This window comes from Mustela nivalis (assembly GCF_964662115.1).
Source record: "Mustela nivalis genome assembly, contig: HAP1_SCAFFOLD_330, whole genome shotgun sequence".
Lineage (NCBI taxonomy): Eukaryota > Metazoa > Chordata > Mammalia > Carnivora > Mustelidae > Mustela > Mustela nivalis.
In genome coordinates, this window is record NW_028136316.1 from 812,119 (window position 1) to 835,668 (window position 23,550).

Here is a 23,550-nt window from a genome sequence, read left to right on the forward strand (position 1 = left end):
CGTGCGGCGCCTTCCCCACACTTGCTCCTGGGGAGCGCGGTGACAGATGTGTGCGACCATGCTTCTCTCTCAGGCAGAAGGGATGCTAGGGCAAAGAGTATTTCGCTCCATGCGGGTATCTTCCACCGTGCTGCGGAGACTAGCTCAAGCAAGCATCAGCAGCATCCCCCAACCCAACTCTGATTTCCCAGAGAATGCTGTGCTTTCTTAGAGGGGATGCCCTGGCAAAGAGGCTTTCCCTCTATGCGAGTTTCTCCCATCGTGCTGGGAATACTAGGCTAAGGCAAGCAACAAAAGCAGCCCACAGAACCGGCTCTGATTTCCCATTGACTGCTATGCTTTCACAGAAGTTTTTAGCTTGGCGCAAACCGCACTTCGCTGCTGCTTCCACAGCAAGGCTTTGGTCGTTCGCTCTGTCCCGGCAGGGAAGAAGAGCCGTGGGAGAGCTGGTGCCTCTTGTGCCATGCTTTCCCGGACTCCAAGTTTGCCCCCGTGGTTCACCTTGCTAAGCCGAACTAGCAGACACAGTCACAACCCTGCTCCTGGGGAGCGCGGTGACTGACGTGTGCGACCACGATTCTCTCTCAGGCAGAAGGGATGCTAGGGCAAAGAGTATTTCGCTACATGCGGGTGTCTTCCACCGTGCTGCGGGGAATAGCTCAGGCAAGCAGCAGCAGCATCCCCAAACCCAACTCTGATTTCCCAACGAATGCTGTGCTTTCCCAGGGGAGATGCCCAGGCAAAGAGGCTTTCGCTGTATGCGGGTTTCTCCCACCGCGAGACTGGGCTCGGGCAAGCAGCAGCAGCCCGCAGAACACTTCTCAGCGAATGCTGTGCTTTCGCAGAGGCTTTGTCTTGGAGCAAACATCACTTCGCCGCTGCTTCCTTAGCAAGGCTTCATTCGCATCAGGGAAGAAGAGCTGCGGGAGAGCTGGTGCCTCTTGGGCCTTGCTTTCCAGGGCTCCATGTTCGCGTCCTGGGTTCAACCTGCCAGGACGAACTAAGCAGATATAGCCACAACAGTGCAGTAGCGTGCGTAGCCTAGTATGGCACTCTATGCACACTACCTTCTTCCGGTGGAGGCATCGCTTGTGGCCTTTTACTCTGGCGCTCAGGAGGACTCGCGGACTAGGCCAGTGCTTTCCCCACAGGAAAGGAAGGTGACAGGATCCCTGCACACTGCCCTTTGCACTGAATAGGGAGCTTTAAGCTTCCCCTTAAACCCCGTGCCTCCTCCACGCTTCCACATCCTAGAGGAAGACGGCATCTGATGGCCAGTTCTTTCTGGGAGTTGTTTCTCGAGTTCAGGGTAGGCGCCTGGTGCCAAGCCCATGTTTCCACCACGGACAGGTGGCCAAGGAGCTGCTGTCTCCTTGAACCCAAAGGCTTTCTGCCCCGACTCCTTCCTCAGAGTGGAGCCCTTTCCCCTGCCCTAATCTTCCCTTCGTGTCTCCTTAGCAGCCAGGCTTCCGTCGCTCTGCAGTGACAGACGTGTCCCTTTCCTTAAAGGCTTACCACAGGTGCCACCACGCTTCTCTCTCAGGCAGAGGGGATGCCCAGTCCAAGATGATTTCGCTCCATGCGGGTTTATCACACTGTGCTGTGGACACTAGCTCCGGCAAGCAGCAGGCAGCATCCCACAAACCCGACTCTGATTTCCCAAAGAATGCTGTGCTTTCCCAGAGGGGATGCCCTGGGAAAGAGGCTTTTGCTCTATGCGGGTTTCTCCCATCGTGCTGTGAATACTAGGCTAAGGCAAGCAACAAAAGCAGCCCACAGAACGGACTCTGATTTCCCAGCGACTGCTATGCTTTCACAGAGGTTTTCAGCTTGTCGCAAACCACACTTCTCTGCTGCTTCCTCAGCAAGGCTTGGGTCGTTCGCTCTGTCCCGGCAGGGAAGAAGAGCCGTGGGAGAGCTGGTGCCTCTTTGGCCTTGCTTTCCCGGGCTCCAAGTTCGCGCCCAGGGTTCACCTTGCTAAGCCGAACTAAGCAGACACAGTCACAACCCTGCAGCAGCGTGCGTGGCCTAGCATGGCACTCTATGCCTATGACCATCTCCTGGCCTAGGTAAGGCTTTGCCTTTTGCTCAGGCGCTCAGGCAGACTCGGGGTCTAGGCCAGTGCCTTCACTACAGGAGAGAGGAGGCGACAGGATCCGTGCACACGGCCCGTGCACTTGGATGGGGAACTGTGGGGGACTGTCTCCACTCCTTCCCCGGCACACCCCCTGCCACGAACAACGCTGCCACATATTGGTGGAAGAGGGCATCTGACTGCCCGTTTCTCCATGGGGTTGTTTCTGCGAGTTCCAGGTATGGCACCTGGGGGCAAGCCCGTCTGCCCTTGGGACAGGTGGCCAAGGAGTTGCTGTCCCCTTGGGACCAGAGGCACAGGACAGGCCTGCCTTCTGCCCAGACTCCTTCCTCAGAGTGGAGCACGCGCCCCTGCCCTAGTCGCCCACTCATGTCTCCTTAGCAGCCAGGCTTCCATCTCTCCGCACAGGGAGCGGGTGACACTTGTCTTGCCACTGGCCAGCTGTTCGTGCACAGCAGGCTATCCTGCTTCCTGAAGCTTTCCCGACCCCAAGGCCAACAGCTCCTTCTCTTCCCCGGAGGCGGCGTGCGGCGCCTTCCCCACACTTGCTCCTGGGGAGCGCGGTGACAGATGTGTGCGACCATGCTTCTCTCTCAGGCAGAAGGGATGCTAGGGCAAAGAGTATTTCGCTCCATGCGGGTATCTTCCACCGTGCTGCGGAGACTAGCTCAAGCAAGCATCAGCAGCATCCCCAAACCCAACTCTGATTTCCCAGAGAATGCTGTGCTTTCTTAGAGGGGATGCCCTGGCAAAGAGGCTTTCCCTCTATGCGAGTTTCTCCCATCGTGCTGGGAATACTAGGCTAAGGCAAGCAACAAAAGCAGCCCACAGAACCGCCTCTGATTTCCCATTGACTGCTATGCTTTCACAGAAGTTTTTAGCTTGGCGCAAACCGCACTTCGCTGCTGCTTCCACAGCAAGGCTTTGGTCGTTCGCTCTGTCCCGGCAGGGAAGAAGAGCCGTGGGAGAGCTGGTGCCTCTTGTGCCATGCTTTCCCGGACTCCAAGTTTGCCCCCGTGGTTCACCTTGCTAAGCCGAACTAGCAGACACAGTCACAACCCTGCTCCTGGGGAGCGCGGTGACTGACGTGTGCGACCACGATTCTCTCTCAGGCAGAAGAGTTGCTAGGGCAAAGAGTATTTCGCTACATGCGGGTGTCTTCCACCGTGCTGCGGGGAATAGCTCAGGCAAGCAGCAGCAGCATCCCCAAACCCAACTCTGATTTCCCAACGAATGCTGTGCTTTCCCAGGGGAGATGCCCAGGCAAAGAGGCTTTCGCTGTATGCGGGTTTCTCCCACCGCGAGACTGGGCTCGGGCAAGCAGCAGCAGCCCGCAGAACACTTCTCAGCGAATGCTGTGCTTTCGCAGAGGCTTTGTCTTGGAGTAAACATCACTTCGCCGCTGCTTCCTTAGCAAGGCTTCATTCCCATCAGGGAAGAAGAGCTGCGGGAGAGCTGGTGCCTCTTGGGCCTTGCTTTCCAGGGCTCCATGTTCGCGTCCTGGGTTCAACCTGCCAGGACGAACTAAGCAGATATAGCCACAACAGTGCAGTAGCGTGCGTAGCCTAGTATGGCACTCTATGCACACTACCTTCTCCCGGTGGAGGCATCGCTTGTGGCCTTTTACTCTGGCGCTCAGGAGGACTCGCGGACTAGGCCAGTGCTTTCCCCACAGGAAAGGAAGGTGACAGGATCCCTGCACACTGCCCTTTGCACTGAATAGGGAGCTTTGGGGGACTGTCCCCTCCCCTTCCCCTTAAACCGCGTGCCTCCTCCACGCTTCCACATCCTAGAGGAAGACGGCATCTGATGGCCAGTTCTTTCTGGGAGTTGTTTCTCGAGTTCAGGGTAGGCGCCTGGTGCCAAGCCCATGTCTCCACCACGGACAGGTGGCCAAGGAGCTGCTGTCTCCTTGAACCCAAAGGCTTTCTGCCCAGACTCCTTCCTCAGAGTGGAGCCCTTTCCCCTGCCCTAATCTTCCCCTCGTGTCTCCTTAGCAGCCAGGCTTCCGTCGCTCTGCCGTGACAGACGTGTCCCTTTCCTTAAAGGCTTACCACAGGTGCCACCACGCTTCTCTCTCAGGCAGAGGGGATGCCCAGTCCAAGATGATTTCGCTCCATGCGGGTATATCACACTGTGCTGTGGACACTAGCTCCGGCAAGCAGCAGGCAGCATCCCACAAACCCGACTCTGATTTCCCAAAGAATGCTGTGCTTTCCCAGAGGGGATGCCCTGGGAAAGAGGCTTTTGCTCTATGCGGGTTTCTCCCATCGTGCTGTGAATACTAGGCTAAGGCAAGCAACAAAAGCAGCCCACAGAACCGACTCTGATTTCCCAGCGACTGCTATGCTTTCACAGAGGTTTTCAGCTTGTCGCAAACCACACTTCTCTGCTGCTTCCTCAGCAAGGCTTTGGTCGTTCGCTCTGTCCCGGCAGGGAAGAAGAGCCGTGGGAGAGCTGGTGCCTCTTGGGCCTTGCTTTCCCGGGCTCCAAGTTCGCGCCCAGGGTTCACCTTGCTAAGCCGAACTAAGCAGACACAGTCACAACCCTGCAGCAGCGTGCGTGGCCTAGCATGGCACTCTATGCCTATGACCATCTCCTGGCCTAGGTAAGGCTTTGCCTTTTGCTCAGGCGCTCAGGCAGACTCGGGGTCTAGGCCAGTGCCTTCACTACAGGAGAGAGGAGGCGACAGGATCCGTGCACACGGCCCGTGCACTTGGATGGGGAACTGTGGGGGACTGTCTCCACTCCTTCCCCGGCACACCCCCTGCCACGAACAACGCTGCCACATATTGGTGGAAGAGGGCATCTGACTGCCCGTTTCTCCATGGGGTTGTTTCTGCGAGTTCCAGGTATGGCACCTGGGGGCAAGCCCGTCTGCCCTTGGGACAGGTGGCCAAGGAGTTGCTGTCCCCTTGGGACCAGAGGCACAGGACAGGCCTGCCTTCTGCCCAGACTCCTTCCTCAGAGTGGAGCACGCGCCCCTGCCCTAGTCGCCCACTCATGTCTCCTTAGCAGCCAGGCTTCCATCTCTCCGCACAGGGAGCGGGTGACACTTGTCTTGCCACTGGCCAGCTGTTCGTGCACAGCAGGCTATCCTGCTTCCTGAAGCTTTCCCGACCCCAAGGCCAACAGCTCCTTCTCTTCCCCGGAGGCGGCGTGCGGCGCCTTCCCCACACTTGCTCCTGGGGAGCGCGGTGACAGATGTGTGCGACCATGCTTCTCTCTCAGGCAGAAGGGATGCTAGGGCAAAGAGTATTTCGCTCCATGCGGGTATCTTCCACCGTGCTGCGGAGACTAGCTCAAGCAAGCATCAGCAGCATCCCCAAACCCAACTCTGATTTCCCAGAGAATGCTGTGCTTTCTTAGAGGGGATGCCCTGGCAAAGAGGCTTTCCCTCTATGCGAGTTTCTCCCATCGTGCTGGGAATACTAGGCTAAGGCAAGCAACAAAAGCAGCCCACAGAACCGCCTCTGATTTCCCATTGACTGCTATGCTTTCACAGAAGTTTTTAGCTTGGCGCAAACCGCACTTCGCTGCTGCTTCCACAGCAAGGCTTTGGTCGTTCGCTCTGTCCCGGCAGGGAAGAAGAGCCGTGGGAGAGCTGGTGCCTCTTGTGCCATGCTTTCCCGGACTCCAAGTTTGCCCCCGTGGTTCACCTTGCTAAGCCGAACTAGCAGACACAGTCACAACCCTGCTCCTGGGGAGCGCGGTGACTGACGTGTGCGACCACGATTCTCTCTCAGGCAGAAGGGATGCTAGGGCAAAGAGTATTTCGCTACATGCGGGTGTCTTCCACCGTGCTGCGGGGAATAGCTCAGGCAAGCAGCAGCAGCATCCCCAAACCCAACTCTGATTTCCCAACGAATGCTGTGCTTTCCCAGGGGAGATGCCCAGGCAAAGAGGCTTTCGCTGTATGCGGGTTTCTCCCACCGCGAGACTGGGCTCGGGCAAGCAGCAGCAGCCCGCAGAACACTTCTCAGCGAATGCTGTGCTTTCGCAGAGGCTTTGTCTTGGAGCAAACATCACTTCGCCGCTGCTTCCTTAGCAAGGCTTCATTCGCATCAGGGAAGAAGAGCTGCGGGAGAGCTGGTGCCTCTTGGGCCTTGCTTTCCAGGGCTCCATGTTCGCGTCCTGGGTTCAACCTGCCAGGACGAACTAAGCAGATATAGCCACAACAGTGCAGTAGCGTGCGTAGCCTAGTATGGCACTCTATGCACACTACCTTCTCCCGGTGGAGGCATCGCTTGTGGCCTTTTACTCTGGCGCTCAGGAGGACTCGCGGACTAGGCCAGTGCTTTCCCCACAGGAAAGGAAGGTGACAGGATCCCTGCACACTGCCCTTTGCACTGAATAGGGAGCTTTGGGGGACTGTCCCCTCTCCTTCCCCTTAAACCCCTGCCTTCTCCACGCTTCCACATCCTAGAGGAAGACGGCATCTGATGGCCAGTTCTTTCTGGGAGTTGTTTCTCGAGTTCAGGGTAGGCGCCTGGTGCCAAGCCCATGTCTCCACCACGGACAGGTGGCCAAGGAGCTGCTGTCTCCTTGAACCCAAAGGCTTTCTGCCCAGACTCCTTCCTCAGAGTGGAGCCCTTTCCCCTGCCCTAATCTTCCCCTCGTGTCTCCTTAGCAGCCAGGCTTCCGTCGCTCTGCCGTGACAGACGTGTCCCTTTCCTTAAAGGCTTACCACAGGTGCCACCACGCTTCTCTCTCAGGCAAAGGGGATGCCAAGTCCAAGATGATTTCGCTCCATGCGGGTATATCACACTGTGCTGTGGACACTAGCTCCGGCAAGCAGCAGGCAGCATCCCACAAACCCGACTCTGATTTCCCAAAGAATGCTGTGCTTTCCCAGAGGGGATGCCCTGGGAAAGAGGCTTTTGCTCTATGCGGGTTTCTCCCATCGTGCTGTGAATACTAGGCTAAGGCAAGCAACAAAAGCAGCCCACAGAACCGACTCTGATTTCCCAGCGACTGCTATGCTTTCACAGAGGTTTTCAGCTTGTCGCAAACCACACTTCTCTGCTGCTTCCTCAGCAAGGCTTGGGTCGTTCGCTCTGTCCCGGCAGGGAAGAAGAGCCGTGGGAGAGCTGGTGCCTCTTGTGCCATGCTTTCCCGGACTCCAAGTTTGCCCCCGTGGTTCACCTTGCTAAGCCGAACTAGCAGACACAGTCACAACCCTGCTCCTGGGGAGCGCGGTGACTGACGTGTGCGACCACGATTCTCTCTCAGGCAGAAGGGATGCTAGGGCAAAGAGTATTTCGCTACATGCGGGTGTCTTCCACCGTGCTGCGTGGAATAGCTCAGGCAAGCAGCAGCAGCATCCCCAAACCCAACTCTGATTTCCCAACGAATGCTGTGCTTTCCCAGGGGAGATGCCCAGGCAAAGAGGCTTTCGCTGTATGCGGGTTTCTCCCACCGCGAGACTGGGCTCGGGCAAGCAGCAGCAGCCCGCAGAACACTTCTCAGCGAATGCTGTGCTTTCGCAGAGGCTTTGTCTTGGAGCAAACATCACTTCGCCGCTGCTTCCTTAGCAAGGCTTCATTCGCATCAGGGAAGAAGAGCTGCGGGAGAGCTGGTGCCTCTTGGGCCTTGCTTTCCAGGGCTCCATGTTCGCGTCCTGGGTTCAACCTGCCAGGACGAACTAAGCAGATATAGCCACAACAGTGCAGTAGCGTGCGTAGCCTAGTATGGCACTCTATGCACACTACCTTCTCCCGGTGGAGGCATCGCTTGTGGCCTTTTACTCTGGCGCTCAGGAGGACTCGCGGACTAGGCCAGTGCTTTCCCCACAGGAAAGGAAGGTGACAGGATCCCTGCACACTGCCCTTTGCACTGAATAGGGAGCTTTGGGGGACTGTCCCCTCTCCTTCCCCTTAAACCCCTGCCTTCTCCACGCTTCCACATCCTAGAGGAAGACGGCATCTGATGGCCAGTTCTTTCTGGGAGTTGTTTCTCGAGTTCAGGGTAGGCGCCTGGTGCCAAGCCCATGTCTCCACCACGGACAGGTGGCCAAGGAGCTGCTGTCTCCTTGAACCCAAAGGCTTTCTGCCCAGACTCCTTCCTCAGAGTGGAGCCCTTTCCCCTGCCCTAATCTTCCCCTCGTGTCTCCTTAGCAGCCAGGCTTCCGTCGCTCTGCCGTGACAGACGTGTCCCTTTCCTTAAAGGCTTACCACAGGTGCCACCACGCTTCTCTCTCAGGCAAAGGGGATGCCAAGTCCAAGATGATTTCGCTCCATGCGGGTATATCACACTGTGCTGTGGACACTAGCTCCGGCAAGCAGCAGGCAGCATCCCACAAACCCGACTCTGATTTCCCAAAGAATGCTGTGCTTTCCCAGAGGGGATGCCCTGGGAAAGAGGCTTTTGCTCTATGCGGGTTTCTCCCATCGTGCTGTGAATACTAGGCTAAGGCAAGCAACAAAAGCAGCCCACAGAACCGACTCTGATTTCCCAGCGACTGCTATGCTTTCACAGAGGTTTTCAGCTTGTCGCAAACCACACTTCTCTGCTGCTTCCTCAGCAAGGCTTGGGTCGTTCGCTCTGTCCCGGCAGGGAAGAAGAGCCGTGGGAGAGCTGGTGCCTCTTGGGCCTTGCTTTCCCGGGCTCCAAGTTCGCGCCCAGGGTTCACCTTGCTAAGCCGAACTAAGCAGACACAGTCACAACCCTGCAGCAGCGTGCGTGGCCTAGCATGGCACTCTATGCCTATGACCATCTCCTGGCCTAGGTAAGGCTTTGCCTTTTGCTCAGGCGCTCAGGCAGACTCGGGGTCTAGGCCAGTGCCTTCACTACAGGAGAGAGGAGGCGACAGGATCCGTGCACACGGCCCGTGCACTTGGATGGGGAACTGTGGGGGACTGTCTCCACTCCTTCCCCGGCACACCCCCTGCCACGAACAACGCTGCCACATATTGGTGGAAGAGGGCATCTGACTGCCCGTTTCTCCATGGGGTTGTTTCTGCGAGTTCCAGGTATGGCACCTGGGGGCAAGCCCGTCTGCCCTTGGGACAGGTGGCCAAGGAGTTGCTGTCCCCTTGGGACCAGAGGCACAGGACAGGCCTGCCTTCTGCCCAGACTCCTTCCTCAGAGTGGAGCACGCGCCCCTGCCCTTATCGCCCACTCATGTCTCCTTAGCAGCCAGGCTTCCATCTCTCCGCACAGGGAGCGGGTGACACTTGTCTTGCCACTGGCCAGCTGTTCGTGCACAGCAGGCTATCCTGCTTCCTGAAGCTTTCCCGACCCCAAGGCCAACAGCTCCTTCTCTTCCCCGGAGGCGGCGTGCGGCGCCTTCCCCACACTTGCTCCTGGGGAGCGCGGTGACAGATGTGTGCGACCATGCTTCTCTCTCAGGCAGAAGGGATGCTAGGGCAAAGAGTATTTCGCTCCATGCGGGTATCTTCCACCGTGCTGCGGAGACTAGCTCAAGCAAGCATCAGCAGCATCCCCCAACCCAACTCTGATTTCCCAGAGAATGCTGTGCTTTCTTAGAGGGGATGCCCTGGCAAAGAGGCTTTCCCTCTATGCGAGTTTCTCCCATCCTGCTGGGAATACTAGGCTAAGGCAAGCAACAAAAGCAGCCCACAGAACCGGCTCTGATTTCCCATTGACTGCTATGCTTTCACAGAAGTTTTTAGCTTGGCGCAAACCGCACTTCGCTGCTGCTTCCACAGCAAGGCTTTGGTCGTTCGCTCTGTCCCGGCAGGGAAGAAGAGCCGTGGGAGAGCTGGTGCCTCTTGTGCCATGCTTTCCCGGACTCCAAGTTTGCCCCCGTGGTTCACCTTGCTAAGCCGAACTAGCAGACACAGTCACAACCCTGCTCCTGGGGAGCGCGGAGACTGACGTGTGCGACCACGATTCTCTCTCAGGCAGAAGGGATGCTAGGGCAAAGAGTATTTCGCTACATGCGGGTGTCTTCCACCGTGCTGCGGGGAATAGCTAAGGCAAGCAGCAGCAGCATCCCCAAACCCAACTCTGATTTCCCAACGAATGCTGTGCTTTCCCAGGGGAGATGCCCAGGCAAAGAGGCTTTCGCTGTATGCGGGTTTCTCCCACCGCGAGACTGGGCTCGGGCAAGCAGCAACAGCCCGGAAAACACATCTCAGCGAATGCTGTGCTTTCGCAGAGGCTTTGTCTTGGAGCAAACATCACTTCGCCGCTGCTTCCTTAGCAAGGCTTCATTCGCATCAGGGAAGAAGAGCTGCGGGAGAGCTGGTGCCCCTTGGGCCTTGCTTTCCAGGGCTCCATGTTTGCGTCCTGGGTTCAACCTGCCAGGACGAACTAAGCAGATATAGCCACAACAGTGCAGTAGCGTGCGTAGCCTAGTATGGCACTCTATGCACACTACCTTCTCCCGGTGGAGGCATCGCTTGTGGCCTTTTACTCTGGCGCTCAGGAGGACTCGCGGACTAGGCTAGTGCTTTCCCCACAGGAAAGGAAGTTGACAGGATCCCTGCACACTGCCCTTTGCACTGAATAGGGAGCTTTGGGGGACTGTCCCCTCCCCTTCCCCTTAAACCCCGTGCCTCCTCCACGCTTCCACATCCTAGAGGAAGACGGCATCTGATGGCCAGTTCTTTCTGGGAGTTGTTTCTCGAGTTCAGGGTAGGCGCCTGGTGCCAAGCCCATGTCTCCACCACGGAGAGGTGGCCAAGGAGCTGCTGTCTCCTTGAACCCAAAGGCTTTCTACCCAGACTCCTTCCTCAGAGTGGAGCCCTTTCCCCTGCCCTAATCTTCCCCTCGTGTCTCCTTAGCAGCCAGGCTTCCGTCGCTCTGCAGTGACAGACGTGTCCCTTTCCTTAAAGGCTTACCACAGGTGCCACCACGCTTCTCTCTCAGGCAGAGGGGATGCCCAGTCCAAGATGATTTCGCTCCATGCGGGTTTATCACACTGTGCTGTGGACACTAGCTCCGGCAAGCAGCAGGCCGCATCCCACAAACCCGACTCTGATTTCCCAAAGAATGCTGTGCTTTCCCAGAGGGGATGCCCTGGGAAAGAGGCTTTTGCTCTATGCGGGTTTCTCCCATCGTGCTGTGAATACTAGGCTAAGGCAAGCAACAAAAGCAGCCCACAGAACCGACTCTGATTTCCCAGCGACTGCTATGCTTTCACAGAGGTTTTCAGCTTGTCGCAAACCACACTTCTCTGCTGCTTCCTCAGCAAGGCTTGGTCGTTCGCTCTGTCCCGGCAGGGAAGAAGAGCCGTGGGAGAGCTGGTGCCTCTTGGGCCTTGCTTTCCCGGGCTCCAAGTTCGCGCCCAGGGTTCACCTTGCTAAGCCGAACTAAGCAGACACAGTCACAACCCTGCAGCAGCGTGCGTGGCCTAGCATGGCACTCTATGCCTATGACCATCTCCTGGCCTAGGTAAGGCTTTGCCTTTTGCTCAGGCGCTCAGGCAGACTCGGGGTCTAGGCCAGTGCCTTCACTACAGGAGAGAGGAGGCGACAGGATCCGTGCACACGGCCCGTGCACTTGGATGGGGAACTGTGGGGGACTGTCTCCACTCCTTCCCCGGCACACCCCCTGCCACGAACAACGCTGCCACATATTGGTGGAAGAGGGCATCTGACTGCCCGTTTCTCCATGGGGTTGTTTCTGCGAGTTCCAGGTATGGCACCTGGGGGCAAGCCCGTCTGCCCTTGGGACAGGTGGCCAAGGAGTTGCTGTCCCCTTGGGACCAGAGGCACAGGACAGGCCTGCCTTCTGCCCAGACTCCTTCCTCAGAGTGGAGCACGCGCCCCTGCCCTAGTCGTCCACTCATGTCTCCTTAGCAGCCAGGCTTCCATCTCTCCGCACAGGGAGCGGGTGACACTTGTCTTGCCACTGGCCAGCTGTTCGTGCACAGCAGGCTATCCTGCTTCCTGAAGCTTTCCCGACCCCAAGGCCAACAGCTCCTTCTCTTCCCCGGAGGCGGCGTGCGGCGCCTTCCCCACACTTGCTCCTGGGGAGCGCGGTGACAGATGTGTGCGACCATGCTTCTCTCTCAGGCAGAAGGGATGCTAGGGCAAAGAGTATTTCGCTCCATGCGGGTATCTTCCACCGTGCTGCGGAGACTAGCTCAAGCAAGCATCAGCAGCATCCCCCAACCCAACTCTGATTTCCCAGAGAATGCTGTGCTTTCTTAGAGGGGATGCCCTGGCAAAGAGGCTTTCCCTCTATGCGAGTTTCTCCCATCCTGCTGGGAATACTAGGCTAAGGCAAGCAACAAAAGCAGCCCACAGAACCGGCTCTGATTTCCCATTGACTGCTATGCTTTCACAGAAGCTTTTAGCTTGGCGCAAACCGCACTTCGCTGCTGCTTCCACAGCAAGGCTTTGGTCGTTCGCTCTGTCCCGGCAGGGAAGAAGAGCCGTGGGAGAGCTGGTGCCTCTTGTGCCATGCTTTCCCGGACTCCAAGTTTGCCCCCGTGGTTCACCTTGCTAAGCCGAACTAGCAGACACAGTCACAACCCTGCTCCTGGGGAGCGCGGTGACTGACGTGTGCGACCACGATTCTCTCTCAGGCAGAAGGGATGCTAGGGCAAAGAGTATTTCGCTACATGCGGGTGTCTTCCACCGTGCTGCGGGGAATAGCTCAGGCAAGCAGCAGCAGCATCCCCAAACCCAACTCTGATTTCCCAACGAATGCTGTGCTTTCCCAGGGGAGATGCCCAGGCAAAGAGGCTTTCGCTGTATGCGGGTTTCTCCCACCGCGAGACTGGGCTCGGGCAAGCAGCAGCAGCCCGCAGAACACTTCTCAGCGAATGCTGTGCTTTCGCAGAGGCTTTGTCTTGGAGCAAACATCACTTCGCCGCTGCTTCCTTAGCAAGGCTTCATTCGCATCAGGGAAGAAGAGCTGCGGGAGAGCTGGTGCCTCTTGGGCCTTGCTTTCCAGGGCTCCATGTTCGCGTCCTGGGTTCAACCTGCCAGGACAAACTAAGCAGATATAGCCACAACAGTGCAGTAGCGTGCGTAGCCTAGTATGGCACTCTATGCACACTACCTTCTCCCGGTGGAGGCATCGCTTGTGGCCTTTTACTCTGGCGCTCAGGAGGACTCGCGGACTAGGCCAGTGCTTTCCCCACAGGAAAGGAAGGTGACAGGATCCCTGCACACTGCCCTTTGCACTGAATAGGGAGCTTTGGGGGACTGTCCCCTCCCCTTCCCCTTAAACCCCGTGCCTCCTCCACGCTTCCACATCCTAGAGGAAGACGGCATCTGATGGCCAGTTCTTTCTGGGAGTTGTTTCTCGAGTTCAGGGTAGGCGCCTGGTGCCAAGCCCACGTCTCCACCACGGACAGATGGCCAAGGAGCTGCTGTCTCCTTGAACCCAAAGGCTTTCTGCCCAGACTCCTTCCTCAGAGTGGAGCCCTTTCCCCTGCCCTAATCTTCCCCTCGTGTCTCCTTAGCAGCCAGGCTTCCGTCGCTCTGCAGTGACAGACGTGTCCCTTTCCTTAAAGGCTTACCACAGGTGCCACCACGCTTCTCTCTCAGGCAGAGGGGATGCCCAGTCCAAGATGATTTCGCTCCATGCGGGTTTATCACACTGTGCTGTGGACACTAGCTCCGGCAAGCAGCAGGCAGCATCCCACAAACCCGACTCTGATTTCCCAAAGAATGCTGTGCTTTCCCAGAGGGGATGCCCTGGGAAAGAGGCTTTTGCTCTATGCGGGTTTCTCCCATCGTGCTGTGAATACTAGGCTAAGGCAAGCAACAAAAGCAGCCCACAGAACCGACTCTGATTTCCCAGCGACTGCTATGCTTTCACAGAGGTTTTCAGCTTGTCGCAAACCACACTTCTCTGCTGCTTCCTCAGCAAGGCTTGGTCGTTCGCTCTGTCCCGGCAGGGAAGAAGAGCCGTGGGAGAGCTGGTGCCTCTTGGGCCTTGCTTTCCCGGGCTCCAAGTTCGCGCCCAGGGTTCACCTTGCTAAGCCGAACTAAGCAGACACAGTCACAACCCTGCAGCAGCGTGCGTGGCCTAGCATGGCACTCTATGCCTATGACCATCTCCTGGCCTAGGTAAGGCTTTGCCTTTTGCTCAGGCGCTCAGGCAGACTCGGGGTCTAGGCCAGTGCCTTCACTACAGGAGAGAGGAGGCGACAGGATCCGTGCACACGGCCCGTGCACTTGGATGGGGAACTGTGGGGGACTGTCTCCACTCCTTCCCCGGCACACCCCCTGCCACGAACAACGCTGCCACATATTGGTGGAAGAGGGCATCTGACTGCCCGTTTCTCCATGGGGTTGTTTCTGCGAGTTCCAGGTATGGCACCTGGGGGCAAGCCCGTCTGCCCTTGGGACAGGTGGCCAAGGAGTTGCTGTCCCCTTGGGACCAGAGGCACAGGACAGGCCTGCCTTCTGCCCAGACTCCTTCCTCAGAGTGGAGCACGCGCCCCTGCCCTAGTCGTCCACTCATGTCTCCTTAGCAGCCAGGCTTCCATCTCTCCGCACAGGGAGCGGGTGACACTTGTCTTGCCACTGGCCAGCTGTTCGTGCACAGCAGGCTATCCTGCTTCCTGAAGCTTTCCCGACCCCAAGGCCAACAGCTCCTTCTCTTCCCCGGAGGCGGCGTGCGGCGCCTTCCCCACACTTGCTCCTGGGGAGCGCGGTGACAGATGTGTGCGACCATGCTTCTCTCTCAGGCAGAAGGGATGCTAGGGCAAAGAGTATTTCGCTCCATGCGGGTATCTTCCACCGTGCTGCGGAGACTAGCTCAAGCAAGCATCAGCAGCATCCCCCAACCCAACTCTGATTTCCCAGAGAATGCTGTGCTTTCTTAGAGGGGATGCCCTGGCAAAGAGGCTTTCCCTCTATGCGAGTTTCTCCCATCCTGCTGGGAATACTAGGCTAAGGCAAGCAACAAAAGCAGCCCACAGAACCGGCTCTGATTTCCCATTGACTGCTATGCTTTCACAGAAGTTTTTAGCTTGGCGCAAACCGCACTTCGCTGCTGCTTCCACAGCAAGGCTTTGGTCGTTCGCTCTGTCCCGGCAGGGAAGAAGAGCCGTGGGAGAGCTGGTGCCTCTTGTGCCATGCTTTCCCGGACTCCAAGTTTGCCCCCGTGGTTCACCTTGCTAAGCCGAACTAGCAGACACAGTCACAACCCTGCTCCTGGGGAGCGCGGTGACTGACGTGTGCGACCACGATTCTCTCTCAGGCAGAAGGGATGCTAGGGCAAAGAGTATTTCGCTACATGCGGGTGTCTTCCACCGTGCTGCGGGGAATAGCTCAGGCAAGCAGCAGCAGCATCCCCAAACCCAACTCTGATTTCCCAACGAATGCTGTGCTTTCCCAGGGGAGATGCCCAGGCAAAGAGGCTTTCGCTGTATGCGGGTTTCTCCCACCGCGAGACTGGGCTCGGGCAAGCAGCAGCAGCCCGCAGAACACTTCTCAGCGAATGCTGTGCTTTCGCAGAGGCTTTGTCTTGGAGCAAACATCACTTCGCCGCTGCTTCCTTAGCAAGGCTTCATTCGCATCAGGGAAGAAGAGCTGCGGGAGAGCTGGTGCCTCTTGGGCCTTGCTTTCCAGGGCTCCATGTTCGCGTCCTGGGTTCAACCTGCCAGGACAAACTAAGCAGATATAGCCACAACAGTGCAGTAGCGTGCGTAGCCTAGTATGGCACTCTATGCACACTACCTTCTCCCGGTGGAGGCATCGCATGTGGCCTTTTACTCTGGCGCTCAAAAGGACTCGCGGACTAGGCCAGTGCTTTCCCCACAGGAAAGGAAGGTGACAGGATCCCTGCACACTGCCCTTTGCACTGAATAGGGATCTTTGGGGGACTGTCCCCTCCCCTTCCCCTTAAACCCCGTGCCTCCTCCACGCTTCTACATCCTAGAGGAAGACGGCATCTGATGGCCAGTTCTTTCTGGGAGTTGTTTCTCGAGTTCAGGGTAGGCGCCTGGTGCCAAGCCCACGTCTCCACCACGGACAGGTGGCCAAGGAGCTGCTGTCTCCTTGAACCCAAAGGCTTTCTGCCCAGACTCCTTCCTCAGAGTGGAGCCCTTTCCCCTGCCCTAATCTTCCCCTCGTGTCTCCTTAGCAGCCAGGCTTCCGTCGCTCTGCAGTGACAGACGTGTCCCTTTCCTTAAAGGCTTACCACAGGTGCCACCACGCTTCTCTCTCAGGCAGAGGGGATGCCCAGTCCAAGATGATTTCGCTCCATGCGGGTTTATCACACTGTGCTGTGGACACTAGCTCCGGCAAGCAGCAGGCCGCATCCCACAAACCCGACTCTGATTTCCCAAAGAATGCTGTGCTTTCCCAGAGGGGATGCCCTGGGAAAGAGGCTTTTGCTCTATGCGGGTTTCTCCCATCGTGCTGTGAATACTAGGCTAAGGCAAGCAACAAAAGCAGCCCACAGAACCGACTCTGATTTCCCAGCGACTGCTATGCTTTCACAGAGGTTTTCAGCTTGTCGCAAACCACACTTCTCTGCTGCTTCCTCAGCAAGGCTTGGTCGTTCGCTCTGTCCCGGCAGGGAAGAAGAGCCGTGGGAGAGCTGGTGCCTCTTGGGCCTTGCTTTCCCGGGCTCCAAGTTCGCGCCCAGGGTTCACCTTGCTAAGCCGAACTAAGCAGACACAGTCACAACCCTGCAGCAGCGTGCGTGGCCTAGCATGGCACTCTATGCCTATGACCATCTCCTGGCCTAGGTAAGGCTTTGCCTTTTGCTCAGGCGCTCAGGCAGACTCGGGGTCTAGGCCAGTGCCTTCACTACAGGAGAGAGGAGGCGACAGGATCCGTGCACACGGCCCGTGCACTTGGATGGGGAACTGTGGGGGACTGTCTCCACTCCTTCCCCGGCACACCCCCTGCCACGAACAACGCTGCCACATATTGGTGGAAGAGGGCATCTGACTGCCCGTTTCTCCATGGGGTTGTTTCTGCGAGTTCCAGGTATGGCACCTGGGGGCAAGCCCGTCTGCCCTTGGGACAGGTGGCCAAGGAGTTGCTGTCCCCTTGGGACCAGAGGCACAGGACAGGCCTGCCTTCTGCCCAGACTCCTTCCTCAGAGTGGAGCACGCGCCCCTGCCCTAGTCGTCCACTCATGTCTCCTTAGCAGCCAGGCTTCCATCTCTCCGCACAGGGAGCGGGTGACACTTGTCTTGCCACTGGCCAGCTGTTCGTGCACAGCAGGCTATCCTGCTTCCTGAAGCTTTCCCGACCCCAAGGCCAACAGCTCCTTCTCTTCCCCGGAGGCGGCGTGCGGCGCCTTCCCCACACTTGCTCCTGGGGAGCGCGGTGACAGATGTGTGCGACCATGCTTCTCTCTCAGGCAGAAGGGATGCTAGGGCAAAGAGTATTTCGCTCCATGCGGGTATCTTCCACCGTGCTGCGGAGACTAGCTCAAGCAAGCATCAGCAGCATCCCCCAACCCAACTCTGATTTCCCAGAGAATGCTGTGCTTTCTTAGAGGGGATGCCCTGGCAAAGAGGCTTTCCCTCTATGCGAGTTTCTCCCATCCTGCTGGGAATACTAGGCTAAGGCAAGCAACAAAAGCAGCCCACAGAACCGGCTCTGATTTCCCATTGACTGCTATGCTTTCACAGAAGCTTTTAGCTTGGCGCAAACCGCACTTCGCTGCTGCTTCCACAGCAAGGCTTTGGTCGTTCGCTCTGTCCCGGCAGGGAAGAAGAGCCGTGGGAGAGCTGGTGCCTCTTGTGCCATGCTTTCCCGGACTCCAAGTTTGCCCCCGTGGTTCACCTTGCTAAGCCGAACTAGCAGACACAGTCACAACCCTGCTCCTGGGGAGCGCGGTGACTGACGTGTGCGACCACGATTCTCTCTCAGGCAGAAGGGATGCTAGGGCAAAGAGTATTTCGCTACATGCGGGTGTCTTCCACCGTGCTGCGGGGAATAGCTCAGGCAAGCAGCAGCAGCATCCCCAAACCCAACTCTGATTTCCCAACGAATGCTGTGCTTTCCCAGGGGAGATGCCCAGGCAAAGAGGCTTTCGCTGTATGCGGGTTTCTCCCACCGCGAGACTGGGCTCGGGCAAGCAGCAGCAGCCCGCAGAACACTTCTCAGCGAATGCTGTGCTTTCGCAGAGGCTTTGTCTTGGAGCAAACATCACTTCGCCGCTGCTTCCTTAGCAAGGCTTCATTCGCATCAGGGAAGAAGAGCTGCGGGAGAGCTGGTGCCTCTTGGGCCTTGCTTTCCAGGGCTCCATGTTCGCGTCCTGGGTTCAACCTGCCAGGACAAACTAAGCAGATATAGCCACAACAGTGCAGTAGCGTGCGTAGCCTAGTATGGCACTCTATGCACACTACCTTCTCCCGGTGGAGGCATCGCTTGTGGCCTTTTACTCTGGCGCTCAGGAGGACTCGCGGACTAGGCCAGTGCTTTCCCCACAGGAAAGGAAGGTGACAGGATCCCTGCACACTGCCCTTTGCACTGAATAGGGAGCTTTGGGGGACTGTCCCCTCCCCTTCCCCTTAAACCCCGTGCCTCCTCCACGCTTCCACATCCTAGAGGAAGACGGCATCTGATGGCCAGTTCTTTCTGGGAGTTGTTTCTCGAGTTCAGGGTAGGCGCCTGGTGCCAAGCCCACGTCTCCACCACGGACAGGTGGCCAAGGAGCTGCTGTCTCCTTGAACCCAAAGGCTTTCTGCCCAGACTCCTTCCTCAGAGTGGAGCCCTTTCCCCTGCCCTAATCTTCCCCTCGTGTCTCCTTAGCAGCCAGGCTTCCGTCGCTCTGCAGTGACAGACGTGTCCCTTTCCTTAAAGGCTTACCACAGGTGCCACCACGCTTCTCTCTCAGGCAGAGGGGATGCCCAGTCCAAGATGATTTCGCTCCATGCGGGTTTATCACACTGTGCTGTGGACACTAGCTCCGGCAAGCAGCAGGCCGCATCCCACAAACCCGACTCTGATTTCCCAAAGAATGCTGTGCTTTCCCAGAGGGGATGCCCTGGGAAAGAGGCTTTTGCTCTATGCGGGTTTCTCCCATCGTGCTGTGAATACTAGGCTAAGGCAAGCAACAAAAGCAGCCCACAGAACCGACTCTGATTTCCCAGCGACTGCTATGCTTTCACAGAGGTTTTCAGCTTGTCGCAAACCACACTTCTCTGCTGCTTCCTCAGCAAGGCTTGGTCGTTCGCTCTGTCCCGGCAGGGAAGAAGAGCCGTGGGAGAGCTGGTGCCTCTTGGGCCTTGCTTTCCCGGGCTCCAAGTTCGCGCCCAGGGTTCACCTTGCTAAGCCGAACTAAGCAGACACAGTCACAACCCTGCAGCAGCGTGCGTGGCCTAGCATGGCACTCTATGCCTATGACCATCTCCTGGCCTAGGTAAGGCTTTGCCTTTTGCTCAGGCGCTCAGGCAGACTCGGGGTCTAGGCCAGTGCCTTCACTACAGGAGAGAGGAGGCGACAGGATCCGTGCACACGGCCCGTGCACTTGGATGGGGAACTGTGGGGGACTGTCTCCACTCCTTCCCCGGCACACCCCCTGCCACGAACAACGCTGCCACATATTGGTGGAAGAGGGCATCTGACTGCCCGTTTCTCCATGGGGTTGTTTCTGCGAGTTCCAGGTATGGCACCTGGGGGCAAGCCCGTCTGCCCTTGGGACAGGTGGCCAAGGAGTTGCTGTCCCCTTGGGACCAGAGGCACAGGACAGGCCTGCCTTCTGCCCAGACTCCTTCCTCAGAGTGGAGCACGCGCCCCTGCCCTAGTCGTCCACTCATGTCTCCTTAGCAGCCAGGCTTCCATCTCTCCGCACAGGGAGCGGGTGACACTTGTCTTGCCACTGGCCAGCTGTTCGTGCACAGCAGGCTATCCTGCTTCCTGAAGCTTTCCCGACCCCAAGGCCAACAGCTCCTTCTCTTCCCGGAGGCGGCGTGCGGCGCCTTCCCCACACTTGCTCCTGGGGAGCGCGGTGACAGATGTGTGCGACCATGCTTCTCTCTCAGGCAGAAGGGATGCTAGGGCAAAGAGTATTTCGCTCCATGCGGGTATCTTCCACCGTGCTGCGGAGACTAGCTCAAGCAAGCATCAGCAGCATCCCCCAACCCAACTCTGATTTCCCAGAGAATGCTGTGCTTTCTTAGAGGGGATGCCCTGGCAAAGAGGCTTTCCCTCTATGCGAGTTTCTCCCATCCTGCTGGGAATACTAGGCTAAGGCAAGCAACAAAAGCAGCCCACAGAACCGGCTCTGATTTCCCATTGACTGCTATGCTTTCACAGAAGCTTTTAGCTTGGCGCAAACCGCACTTCGCTGCTGCTTCCACAGCAAGGCTTTGGTCGTTCGCTCTGTCCCGGCAGGGAAGAAGAGCCGTGGGAGAGCTGGTGCCTCTTGTGCCATGCTTTCCCGGACTCCAAGTTTGCCCCCGTGGTTCACCTTGCTAAGCCGAACTAGCAGACACAGTCACAACCCTGCTCCTGGGGAGCGCGGTGACTGACGTGTGCGACCACGATTCTCTCTCAGGCAGAAGGGATGCTAGGGCAAAGAGTATTTCGCTACATGCGGGTGTCTTCCACCGTGCTGCGGGGAATAGCTCAGGCAAGCAGCAGCAGCATCCCCAAACCCAACTCTGATTTCCCAACGAATGCTGTGCTTTCCCAGGGGAGATGCCCAGGCAAAGAGGCTTTCGCTGTATGCGGGTTTCTCCCACCGCGAGACTGGGCTCGGGCAAGCAGCAGCAGCCCGCAGAACACTTCTCAGCGAATGCTGTGCTTTCGCAGAGGCTTTGTCTTGGAGCAAACATCACTTCGCCGCTGCTTCCTTAGCAAGGCTTCATTCGCATCAGGGAAGAAGAGCTGCGGGAGAGCTGGTGCCTCTTGGGCCTTGCTTTCCAGGGCTCCATGTTCGCGTCCTGGGTTCAACCTGCCAGGACAAACTAAGCAGATATAGCCACAACAGTGCAGTAGCGTGCGTAGCCTAGTATGGCACTCTATGCACACTACCTTCTCCCGGTGGAGGCATCGCTTGTGGCCTTTTACTCTGGCGCTCAGGAGGACTCGCGGACTAGGCCAGTGCTTTCCCCACAGGAAAGGAAGGTGACAGGATCCCTGCACACTGCCCTTTGCACTGAATAGGGAGCTTTGGGGGACTGTCCCCTCCCCTTCCCCTTAAACCCCGTGCCTCCTCCCCGCTTCCACATCCTAGAGGAAGACGGCATCTGATGGCCAGTTCTTTCTGGGAGTTGTTTCTCGAGTTCAGGGTAGGCGCCTGGTGCCAAGCCCATGTCTCCACCACGGACAGGTGGCCAAGGAGCTGCTGTCTCCTTGAACCCAAAGGCTTTCTGCCCAGACTCCTTCCTCAGAGTGGAGCCCTTTCCCCTGCCCTAATCTTCCCCTCGTGTCTCCTTAGCAGCCAGGCTTCCGTCGCTCTGCAGTGACAGACGTGTCCCTTTCCTTAAAGGCTTACCACAGGTGCCACCACGCTTCTCTCTCAGGCAGAGGGGATGCCCAGTCCAAGATGATTTCGCTCCATGCGGGTTTATCACACTGTGCTGTGGACACTAGCTCCGGCAAGCAGCAGGCAGCATCCCACAAACCCGACTCTGATTTCCCAAAGAATGCTGTGCTTTCCCAGAGGGGATGCCCTGGGAAAGAGGCTTTTGCTCTATGCGGGTTTCTCCCATCGTGCTGTGAATACTAGGCTAAGGCAAGCAACAAAAGCAGCCCACAGAACCGACTCTGATTTCCCAGCGACTGCTATGCTTTCACAGAGGTTTTCAGCTTGTCGCAAACCACACTTCTCTGCTGCTTCCTCAGCAAGGCTTGGTCGTTCGCTCTGTCCCGGCAGGGAAGAAGAGCCGTGGGAGAGCTGGTGCCTCTTGGGCCTTGCTTTCCCGGGCTCCAAGTTCGCGCCCAGGGTTCACCTTGCTAAGCCGAACTAAGCAGACACAGTCACAACCCTGCAGCAGCGTGCGTGGCCTAGCATGGCACTCTATGCCTATGACCATCTCCTGGCCTAGGTAAGGCTTTGCCTTTTGCTCAGGCGCTCAGGCAGACTCGGGGTCTAGGCCAGTGCCTTCACTACAGGAGAGAGGAGGCGACAGGATCCGTGCACACGGCCCGTGCACTTGGATGGGGAACTGTGGGGGACTGTCTCCACTCCTTCCCCGGCACACCCCCTGCCACGAACAACGCTGCCACATATTGGTGGAAGAGGGCATCTGACTGCCCGTTTCTCCATGGGGTTGTTTCTGCGAGTTCCAGGTATGGCACCTGGGGGCAAGCCCGTCTGCCCTTGGGACAGGTGGCCAAGGAGTTGCTGTCCCCTTGGGACCAGAGGCACAGGACAGGCCTGCCTTCTGCCCAGACTCCTTCCTCAGAGTGGAGCACGCGCCCCTGCCCTAGTCGCCCACTCATGTCTCCTTAGCAGCCAGGCTTCCATCTCTCCGCACAGGGAGCGGGTGACACTTGTCTTGCCACTGGCCAGCTGTTCGTGCACAGCAGGCTATCCTGCTTCCTGAAGCTTTCCCGACCCCAAGGCCAACAGCTCCTTCTCTTCCCCGGAGGCGGCGTGCGGCGCCTTCCCCACACTTGCTCCTGGGGAGCGCGGTGACAGATGTGTGCGACCATGCTTCTCTCTCAGGCAGAAGGGATGCTAGGGCAAAGAGTATTTCGCTCCATGCGGGTATCTTCCACCGTGCTGCGGAGACTAGCTCAAGCAAGCATCAGCAGCATCCCCAAACCCAACTCTGATTTCCCAGAGAATGCTGTGCTTTCTTAGAGGGGATGCCCTGGCAAAGAGGCTTTCCCTCTATGCGAGTTTCTCCCATCGTGCTGGGAATACTAGGCTAAGGCAAGCAACAAAAGCAGCCCACAGAACCGCCTCTGATTTCCCATTGACTGCTATGCTTTCACAGAAGTTTTTAGCTTGGCGCAAACCGCACTTCGCTGCTGCTTCCACAGCAAGGCTTTGGTCGTTCGCTCTGTCCCGGCAGGGAAGAAGAGCCGTGGGAGAGCTGGTGCCTCTTGTGCCATGCTTTCCCGGACTCCAAGTTTGCCCCCGTGGTTCACCTTGCTAAGCCGAACTAGCAGACACAGTCACAACCCTGCTCCTGGGGAGCGCGGTGACTGACGTGTGCGACCACGATTCTCTCTCAGGCAGAAGGGATGCTAGGGCAAAGAGTATTTCGCTACATGCGGGTGTCTTCCACCGTGCTGCGGGGAATAGCTCAGGCAAGCAGCAGCAGCATCCCCAAACCCAACTCTGATTTCCCAACGAATGCTGTGCTTTCCCAGGGGAGATGCCCAGGCAAAGAGGCTTTCGCTGTATGCGGGTTTCTCCCACCGCGAGACTGGGCTCGGGCAAGCAGCAGCAGCCCGCAGAACACTTCTCAGCGAATGCTGTGCTTTCGCAGAGGCTTTGTCTTGGAGCAAACATCACTTCGCCGCTGCTTCCTTAGCAAGGCTTCATTCGCATCAGGGAAGAAGAGCTGCGGGAGAGCTGGTGCCTCTTGGGCCTTGCTTTCCAGGGCTCCATGTTCGCGTCCTGGGTTCAACCTGCCAGGACGAACTAAGCAGATATAG